This window comes from Orycteropus afer, unplaced genomic scaffold (genome assembly GCF_000298275.1).
Source record: "Orycteropus afer afer isolate SDZICR_OR568_19922 unplaced genomic scaffold, OryAfe1.0 scaffold00276, whole genome shotgun sequence".
Lineage (NCBI taxonomy): Eukaryota > Metazoa > Chordata > Mammalia > Tubulidentata > Orycteropodidae > Orycteropus > Orycteropus afer.
The window spans coordinates 4,432,130-4,443,119 of NW_006921863.1; positions in this window are offsets into that span (position 1 = coordinate 4,432,130).

Below are 10,990 nucleotides of genomic sequence, written 5' to 3' on the forward strand. Positions count from 1 at the left end.
AAAAAAAAAAAAAAAAGAAGAAGAAGAAGAAGTCATTGCTGTCTAATCGATCCCAATTTATAGCGGCCCTTCCTTGAGTTTCCAAGGCAGTCTCTATAGAAGTAGATTGCCCAATTTCCTTCTGAAGAGTGACTGGTGGGTTTGAACCGCTAGCCTTCTGGTTAGCAGTCAAATGCCTTAGGCACTACACCATCAGCGCTCCCAGATAATAGATAGATAGACAAAAATATTATATGATGTTATTTGCCATGCAAAGGATTAAAATAGAATAGTCTGAGAGTAACTCAAACTTTATATTGGGTAAAGGAAGATGGGGCAATCTATTTCCATAGTGATACTGCCTCAAAAACCCAAGAAGGGTTTCGCTATGAGTCGGGTCCGACTCAACAGCACATAACAACAACAAGAACAAAAGGGAATCTTTTAGAAATGTATCATTTTACATAAAATCTAAATGGCAAGAAGGTAAACACTATTGAGTCGATTCTGACTCATGATAACCTTATAGGACAGAGTAGAACTGACTCCATAGGGTTTCCAAGGCTTTAAATCTTTATGGAAGCAGACTGTTTCATCTTTCTCCCATTGAGCAGCTAGTGGATTCAAACCACTGACCTTTTGGCTAGCAGCCAAAGCCTTAACCACAGTACATCAGAGCTCCTTTGTTCTTGTTAGAAGTCACCAAATCATTTCTGATACATAGTAGCCGCATGTGACAGAGTGCAACTGACCTGTAAGGTTTTCTTAACTTTAATCTTTACAGAAACCAATCATTATCAGATCTTTCTCCCACAGAGCCACCAGTGGGTTCAAAGCACTAACTTTAGCAGTGGAGTTAGCTATGAAATATGTGGGGGGAAAATACTCCCTTTGTTGTTAGGTGCCGTCAAGTCATTTCCAACTCATAGCAATCCCATGCACAGCAGAATGAAACAACGCCTGATCCCGTGCCAGCTCCATGATCCTTGCTATACTTAAACTCATCGTCACAGCCACCATGTCAGTCCATCTTGTTGAAGGCCTTCCCCTCCTTCGTCTATCCTCCACCATACCAAACATGACATCCTTCTCCAGGGACTGGTCTCTTCTGACAACATGACCAAAGTAGTGAGACAAAGTCTGGCCATTCTCGCTTCCAAGGAGCATTTCAGCTGCACTTCCTCTAGGACAGATCTGTTAGTTCTTTTAGAAGTCCATGGTACTTTCAGCATTCTTTGCCAGCACCACAACTCAAAAGTATCAACTCTTCTTCGATCTTCCTTATTCATTGTCCAGCTCTCATATGCATACAAGGCAATTGAAAATATCATGGCTTGTGTCAGGTGCACCTTAGTCCTAAAGGAGACATCCTTGCTCCTCAGCACTTGAACGAGTTCCTTTGCGCCTGACTTGTCCAGTGCTATATGTCTTCTAATATCCTGACTGCTGCTTCCACTGGTGGCTATTGTAGAACCAACCAATGTGAATTCTCATGAGTACAATCAAGTGTTTGGAAATTCCCATTCTTCTCAATGTTACCCATAATTTGTCATGATCCACACGATCAAATGCCTTTGCATAGTCAATAAAACACAAATAAACACCTTTCTGGTATTCTTTGCCTTGAGCCAAGATCCATCTGACAGAAGCTATTATATCTCTTGTTCCACATCTTCTTCTGAATCCAGCTTGCACCTCTGGAAGTTCTCTGTCTATATACTGCTGCAACCGTTTTTGAATTATCTTCAGTAAGATATTACTTACATGCAATATTAATGATATTGTTCGATAATTTCCACATTCTGTGGGATCACCTTTCTTTGGAATGGGTACAAGTATGGATCTCTTCCAGTCAGTTGGCCAGGTAGCTGTCTTCCAAATCTCTTGGCATAACCAAGTAAGTGCCTCTAGTGGGGCATCTGTTTGTTGAAATATCTCAAAGGGTATGTCCATCAATTCCTGGAGCCTTGTTCTTCGCCAATTCCTTCATTGCAGCTCCAACTTCCTCCTTCAACATCATTGATTCTAGATCATATGTCACCTACTAAAATGGATGATCAACCAGTTCCTTTTGGTATAGTGACACTGTATTCTTTCCATCTTCTTTTGATGTTTCCTGCATCATTCAATATTTTGCCCATAGAATCTTTCAATATTGCAACTCGAGGCTTAAATTTTTTCCTCAATTCTTTCAGCTTGAGAAATGTTGAGTGTGTTCTTCCCTTTTGGTTTTCTAACTCCAAGTCTTTGCACATTTCATTATAGTGATTGGCTCTGTCTTCTCAAGCTGCTCTTTGAAATCTTTGGTTCAGCTCTCTGATCTTGTCATTTCTTCCATTTGCTTTAGCTACTCTCCACTTAAGGGCAAGTTTCAGAGTCTCCTCTGTCATCCATTTTGATCTTCTCTTCTTTTGTTGTCTCTTTAGTGACCTCTTGATTTCTTAATGGATGATGCTCTTGATGTCATCCCACAATTCTTCTGGTTTTCGGTTGTTGGTGTTCAATGCATCAAATCTATTCTTTAGATGATCTCCAAAACAAAATATTCAAGATCATATTTTGGCTCTCTTGGACTTGTCTTAATTGCTTTTAACTTCAAGTTGAGTGTACATATGAGCAGTTGATGGTCTGTTCCACAATCAGTTCCTGGCCTAGTTTTGGCTGAAGATATTGAGCTTTTCTATCACCTCTTGCCACAGATGTAGTCAATCTGATCTCTGTGTGCTCCATCTGGTGAATCCACATGTACAACCACTGTTTGTGTTACTGCAAAAAGGTATTTGCAATGCATAAGTCATTGGTCTTGCAAAATTCTACCATGCAATTTCCAGCCTTATTTCTGTCACCAAGGCCAAATTTTCCAACTACCAATGATTCTTCTTTGTTTCCAACTTTTACATTCCAGTCACTAGTGATAATGAACACATCCTGACTGAATGTTCGGTCAATTTCAGACTGCAAGAGTTGATAAAAATATTCAATTTCCTCATCTTTGGCTTTGGTGGTTGGTTCATAAATTTGAATAATAGTAGTATTAATAGGTCTTCCTTGTAGGCATATGGGTATTATCCTATCACTGACAGCATTGTACTTCAGGACAGATCTTGAAACATCTTTTGTGATGATGAATGCCATGCCATTCTTCTTCAATTTGTCATTCCCAGAATAATAGATCATATGGTTGTCTGATTCAAAATGGCCAAAACCAGTCCATTTCAGCTCACTAATGCTGAACACATCAATCTTTATGCATTCCATTTCATTTTTGACAACTTCCAATTTTCCTAGATTCATACTTCATACATTCCATGTTCCAATTATTAATGGATGTTTGAACTGTTTCTCCTCAATTTGAGTGGTGCATCAGCAACTGGAGGTCTCAAAAGCTTTACCTTATCCATATGAGTAAAGCTGGTTTTACTCTGATGATGCAGCTCTTTCCCAGTCTTATTTTGAGAGCCTTCTAACCTAAGTGACTCATCCTCCTCCTCTGTACTGGACAGTGTTTCCAGACTATTCATAAAGTTGTGCAGTAATGTATCAGACAGTGTTTCTCTGCTATTCATAAGGTTTTCCCTGGCCAATTCTTTGAGAAATGGATGGCCTCTTCCTTCTTCCTAGTCTGTCTCAGTCTGTAAGCCAGGCTGATACCTATTCACCATGTCCACCCTGCTGGATTTGAAACACTGGTGGCACAACCTCAAGACTCACAGCAACATGTTACCACAGTAGGACAAACCAACAGACAAGTTTGTCTCACTTAGCTCCATCTCCAACCTCCCCTTACCTGGATTCCTACTGTTTTCTTCTTCCTCTGTCCCTGGTCCCCCTGGCCTTTTTCTGTCCCTTCCCCCACTTTCCTGCCTTGCCACTTTTGGGGTATGACCTGGGTTCCCTTTCCTCACCTGGATCCCTGCAACTGACTCCTCGCTCTATCCTGCTCTCCCTTGCCTTTTTCTGTCTTTTCCCTGCTTTCTTGCCTTGTCACTTGTGGGGTGTGGCCTGGGTTCCCTTCCCTCACCTGAATTCCTGCAGCTGACTCCTCACTCTCTCCTGGTCCCCCTCACTTTTTTCTGTCCTTTCCCTGCTTTTTTACCTTGCTGCTTTGGGGTGTGGCCTGAGCTCCTTCCCCTCACCTGGGTCCCTGTGGCTGACTCCTGGCTCTGTCCAGGTCCCTCTAGCAGTAGGGAAAAACATGTACACAAGTCTAGATTTAAGTTAAGTGTTTTTTGAGGAGGCAAAAGAAGACTAGAGTAGCTGGAGTATAGTGGTTCAAGAGAAAAGTATCACAGGTTGAGGTAGGATATAAATTATGCACAGATAAAGGATTTGAATTTAAGCTAAGTGGCATGGCAAACAGGAAAGAGCCATAATTTGATGTACATTTTTTTTTAAAAAAGATAACTATGTGAAGAATAGATTATAGGGAAGAAAAGTGGAAGTAGGATAGGAAAACACAACAATGATCCAAGGGAGAAAAATGGTGGCCTGGACAAGGGTCATGACAGTGGAAATGGATATAAATGAACAGGTCAAGACTGTATTAGAGATAGAGTCAACAGACTTCTTATGCATTGGGTAACAGGGCCGCTGGACAGGGATGGGAAGAAGTGAAGAGAGAAGATTCAAGAATGACTCCAATTGGATGGAAAGTTGCAATGCAAGAAAAGCTGTCAGAATTGATGCTGTTGTTGTTGTTGTTGTTGTTATGTGCCGTCAAGTTGGACCTGACTCATAGTGTCCCCTCCTTGGGTTTCCCAGGTGGTATCACTACGGAAGTAGATTGCCCAACCTTCCTTCCGAGGAGTGGCTGGTGGGTCTTAACCACCATCCTTCTGGTTAGCAGTCAAGTACCTAAGGCACTATGCTACTAGAGCTCCTAGAGTTGACACTAGAAGCCAGAATTGGTAGCAGCAGGTAAAACACAAGCCAGCTTGGGAGGATCTTACTGTTCAGTGATATCTGCCCAAGTTGGTCATTCTAGAGTACTTTCTCACCGAGAAAATGAAAAGCACAATATTCTGCCAGGAAGACTCTTAAGCCATGAATTAACTACAAATAATTGAAATGTAACCAGTGTACAGCTTTTAGAGAAGGGTAAGGCCTAGTTTACATAATATTTAAGGTCTTTCATGTATGACTCTATTGAAGCCTACAAAAATCAATCAAACTTCTGATATTAATATTGATAAGTCTCAGGAATAGTCTTGTTGGGGTTTTTGGTTTGTTTGTTTTATTCCCATGGGAAATACTCAAACCAAAGGAAAAATACTTAAAGACCACCACCTTGTGAGTTTTCTCTTATTTCCATTTTCAGAAGGACGTTGAGATTTCATGTGATCTAAAATTCTCAGTAATTTTATTCATTTGGAGCTCCTCCACACTTCATTTGGGAACCTGAGTTCCTTGCAAAATATACTTTTTTAATTGTTTATGGAGACTGAATAAAATATCAAGAAGAAAATAATGCATCCCTCCAACCACGTAAAAAGCAGACTACATAACGTTTGCAATGTCATAATTGTAAACTTCTTGACTCTTACCCTAAAACTTGTTTTAAAAAAACATCAGACGTAAAAGTACACTTTAAACAAAGTTGTTTGATAAATTAGTTCTATATTTAGAAATACAATGCAACGATCAAGACAAACTAGGAAACATTTTTAAGACATTGGGATTTTAATGAGACAGATGGATGGAGTGAGTAACTGTGAAAAAGAGCTTTCACCACCTGGGTCATTGGTTCAAACCCAGACTGACCCAGCTGGAAAGCAATTGCTACCTACTAAACTTTATGACATGCACTGGTGGATTAAATTCAAATTCGAGCAAGAAAAATAAACAACTACAACTGTTGGGAGCCTAGATGAAGGATCAGAGACTAATTAACTGTTCCATGTCAGGATGGATACACATCATCAGAAAAACAAGACTGACAGAGATGTTTCAACAAAACACACAAGAATACCAGAAAAAAAAAAAAAATCAAGGAAACTAACATGTATATATTTATGTATATAACTCAAAACTCATTGCCATCAAGTTGATTCTGACTCATGGTGATTCTCATTGGGTTTCCAAGGCTGGAAATCTTTATGGAAGCAGACTGCTCCATCTTTCTTCCACAGGGTGGCTGGTGGTTTCAAACTACCAATGCTTTTGTTAGCAACCAAATGCCTTGACCACTAAACCACCAGAGCTCCCTGGGTATGTGTATATGTATATCTATATACTTATATATATAAACCAATTTCTGTCAAGTCGACTCCAACTTATAGTGACTACATGTGTGTCGGAGTAGAACGGTGCTCCATAGGATTTTCTTTTCTTTTTTCAAATTGTGACTTGATGAAAGTTTGCAAGAAAGTTTGTTCTCCATTCAACAATTCATACACATTTTGTTTTCGGACATTTATTGCAATCCTTACAGTGTTCTTATCCCTTCCTGCCTTCTGAGCTTTATCCCTGGACAAATGTTGCCCTTGTGTCTTGTACAGTTGATTGCTACAATAAGTGCATACATCTCTGGTATTGTTGTTCACCTTTTAAAGCTACATTGTTTGGTTGAAAATTGAGCCATGGTGATGAGTTTAGTTCCAGGCCTGAAGGATTCTAAGGGCCATAGTCTCAGTGGTTCCACCAGTCTCTATCAGACCAATAAGCCTGGTCTTTTTAGGATTTTGAGTTTTGTTCCACATTTTTCTCCCACTCTATGCAAAACCTCCTATTGGATTCCCTTTCAGAGTGATCATTAGTAGTGGCAGGGCACCATCTATTTCTGGTTTCAGGGGTGAGGAGGCTGGGATTTACATGATCTACACTAATTTTTTCATTGAGACTTTTATTTCCCTCATTCTTCTTTGTTCTGGATGGAGAGACACCAGTAGCTGCACCTTAGATGGCTACTCACAAGCTTTTAAAACCCCAGCTGATAGTCACCAAAGTAGAATGTAAAAGCATTGTCTTTGCAGAGTGTGTTATGCCTATTGACCTTAGTGTTCTCTGAGACAATGGTATAAACCTACCAGTGGCTCTGGTCAGTCAGTGGTGCAAACCTACCAGAGCCTCTCCAGAAGAAAAAGAAGCAGAGTTTGGCTTCCACAAAAATTACAGTCTGGGAAACCCTGTGGGACAGTTGTACTCTGTTGTATAGAGTTACTATGGGTCAGAATGTACTCAGCAATACACCATAACAACATAGGTATGTGTGTATGTGTGTGTGTGTGTGTGTGTGTGTGTAGAGAGAGAGAGAGAGCTCTGGTGGTGGTGATGTTGTCATTTACGCATTCGGCTGCTAACCAAAAGTTCACTGGTTCAAACTCATCAGCTGCTTCACAGAAGAAAAATTGAACAGTCTGCTTCCATAAAGATTTATAGCCTTGAAAGTCTAATGAGGGTCACTATGAGTCAGAATCTGTTTGATGGCAGGGAGTTTGGTATTTTTGGTTTTAGATGATTGATAGATAGAGAAAAGATAGATTATGATTGATAGATAGATAGATGATAGATAGATAGATAGATAGATGATAGACTACTCACCAATTTGTCAGTTTTTCAGGCTGTGGTGTCTTAACATATTGCTGTGATTCTGGAAGCTATGCCATCAGTATTTTAATTCCAGCAGGGTCACCCATGGTGGACAGGTTTCAGCAAAGCTAATAGACTAAGACAGACTAGGAAAAAGGACCTAGTGATCTAATTCTGAAAAAATTGGACACTGAAAGCACTAAAAATGACAGCCGAACACTGTCTTATATCATGCTCCAAAAAAGAGCTCCTGAGGTTAGAAGGCACTCAAAATACAATTGGGAAAGAGCTGCCTCCTTCCTGGAGAGTCCATCTTAATGACATGGATAGCGTAAAGATTACAAGACCTTCTTTGTTCATTTGGTATGACTCAAAATGAGAAGACACAACTACAAATATACATTAATATTGGTATGTAGAACGTACAAAGTAATAATCTATGAAAATTCAAAGTTGCAAAACATAAAATAGAATGCATAAAGAATGATATCCTAGGCATTAGTGAACTGACATAGACTAGTATTGGCCGTGTTGAATCAAACAAACATATGATCTACTAAGCCAGGAATGACAAATTGAAGAAGAGTGTCACCATTTATCAGCCAAAAGAACATTTCAAAATCTTACCTGAAGTACAATGCTGTCAGTAATAGAATATTATCCATATGAATACAAGGAAGACCAGTTAATATAATTTTTCAAATTTACATACCAACCATTAACGCCAAAAATGAATAAATTGAAGATTTTTACCAACTTATGCAGTCTGAAATTGATCAACATGCAGTCAAGATACACTGATAATTACTGGTGAATGGAATGTGAAAATTGGAAACAATGAAGTATTAGTAATTGGAAAATATAGTCTTGGTTATAGAAATGATGCCAGAGATCTCTAGTAGAATTTTGTAAGACCAACTTATTTATTGCAAATATCTTTTAAACAACATAAATGGCAACTATGTACATAGACCTCACTGGGTGGAATACACAGGAATAAATCAACTACATCTATACATAGAGACGATAGAGAAGCTCAATATCAACAGTTAGAACAAGGTCAGAAGGCAATTGCAAAATAGACTACCAATTGCTCATATGCAAGTTCAAGTTGAAACTGAAAATAAAATAAACCCACAAGAGTCAAATTATGACCTTGATTATATCCCAATAGAATTGAGAGAAGATCTGAAGAATAGATAAGATGCAATGAGCACCAGCAGTCAAACAGACAAGTTGTGAGATGACATCAAGAACATCTTACATAAAGAAAGCAAAAGGTCATTAAAAATACAGGAAAAGAAGAAAAGACCAAATTAGATGTAAGAAGAGACTCTGAAAGTTGCTCTTGAATGGAGAGTAGCTACAGTGAATGGAAGAAATGATGAAATAAAAGATTTCAAAAGGCAGATGGAAAAGACAAAATAAAGTATTAAAATAAAATATGCAAAGACCTGGAGTTAGAAAATCAAAACAAAAGAATATGCTCAGCATTTCTCCAGCTGAAAAAACTGAGGAAAAAAATCAAGCCTCAAATTGGCAATATTGAAGGATTCTGTGGGCAAAATATTGAACAATGCAGGGATCATCAAAAGAAATCTGAAGGATTACAGAGTTATTGGCCAAAAAGGATTGGTCAACACTTGACCTTTTCAGAAAGTACCATTGATCAAGAACTGATGATATTGAAGGAAGAAACCCACGCTACAGTGGTGACATTGGTGAAAAAACAAGGTCCAGGAATTGACAGAATACCAAATGAAAGGCTTTAACAAGTGAATATACACTGGAAGCATCCACACATCAGTGCAAGAAATTTGAAAGACAGCTTCCTGGCCATCCTACTAAAAGATATCCATATTTGTGCCCTTTCCAAAGAAAGGTGATCCAACAGAACATAGAAATTATTGAAAGAGATCATTAATATCACATGCAAGTAAAGTTTTGGTAAAGATTTTCAAAAACAGAAGGACACAGGGAAGAGGTAACTGCAGGGAGGAAGTGGGAGGAGGGTTGTTGCATTGTGGGGTATTGCAGTCAATATCATGAAAAAAAACATGTATGGAGTGCTGTATGGAAGGTGGATTTTCTCTGTAAACTTTTACCCAAATCACAATAAAAATTAGGAAAATAATTAAAAATACTTGCAGCAGGAAACTGCCAAAAATTAAAACTGGATTTAGAAGAGGTCATAGAAAGAGGGATATCATTGCTGATGTCTAGTGGAACTTGGCTGAAACACAGAGTACTAGAAAGTTGTGTACTTGTGTTTTGTTGACTGTACAAAGGCATTTAACTGTATGCATTATAACAAGTTATGGATAACATTGAGAAGAATGGGAATTCCAAAACACTTACTTTTACTCATGAAAATATTGTCCCTAGATAGACAAAGAGACAGTTGTTTAAACAAGGGATACTGCAAGGTCTAAAATCAGGAAAAGTGTGTGTCAGGTGTTGTATCCTTTACAGTATTTATTAAATCTGTATGCAGAACAAATAATCCAAGATGGTGAACTATATGAAGAGGAATGTGGCAGCATGACTGAAGGAAGATTCAACAACCTGCGATATGCAGATGGAAAAGCCTTGCTTGCTGAGAGCAAACAAGACTTGAATCACTTAATGATGAAGATCAAAGACAACTGGCTTTGTTCAGATTATACCTTAACATAAAGAAAACAAGAATCCTCACAATTGGGCAAATAAACAACATCACAATAAATGGTGAGAAGATTAAAATTGTCAAGGATTTCATTTTACATGGATATAAAATCAGTGCTCATGAAAGCAGCAGTGAAGAAATCAAGTAACATTGCATCGGGCAAATCTGCTGCAAGAGACCTCTTTAAAAAAGCGAAGACATCACTGTGAGGGCTACGGTGCGTCTGACCCAGGCCATAGTATTTTCAATTGCCTTACACCAGCCACTCCTCAGAAGGAAGAAGGGGCAATCTACTTCCGTAGTGATACTGCCTCAGAAACCCAAGGAGGGGTCGCTATGAGTCGGGTCTGACTTGACAGCACATAACAACAACAACATATACATGTACATGTGAAAGCTGGGCAGTGAATAAGATCAAAGAAGACTTTGGAATCATGATGTTGGTGAAGAATATTGTATATACTGGACTGCCAAAAGAACAAATAAATCTATCTTGGAAATACAGCCAGAATGCTTCTTAGAAGTGAAGATTTCAAGACATCATCTCATGAGCTTGGGATATATTATTAGGGGGAACCAGTCACTGAAGAAGGACTTCATGCTTGGTAAAGTGCCGGGTCAGCAAAAAAGGCATACATCATCAATGAGATTTATTATCAGAGTGGCTACAACGCTTGCTAACCAGAAGTTTGGCAGTTCAAACTCACCAGCCACTCCAAGGAAGGAAGACTGGGCAATCTACTTCTGTAAAGATTTACTACCTCAGAAACCCAACAGAGGTCACTATGAATCAGAATCAACTCAATGGCAGTGGGGTTG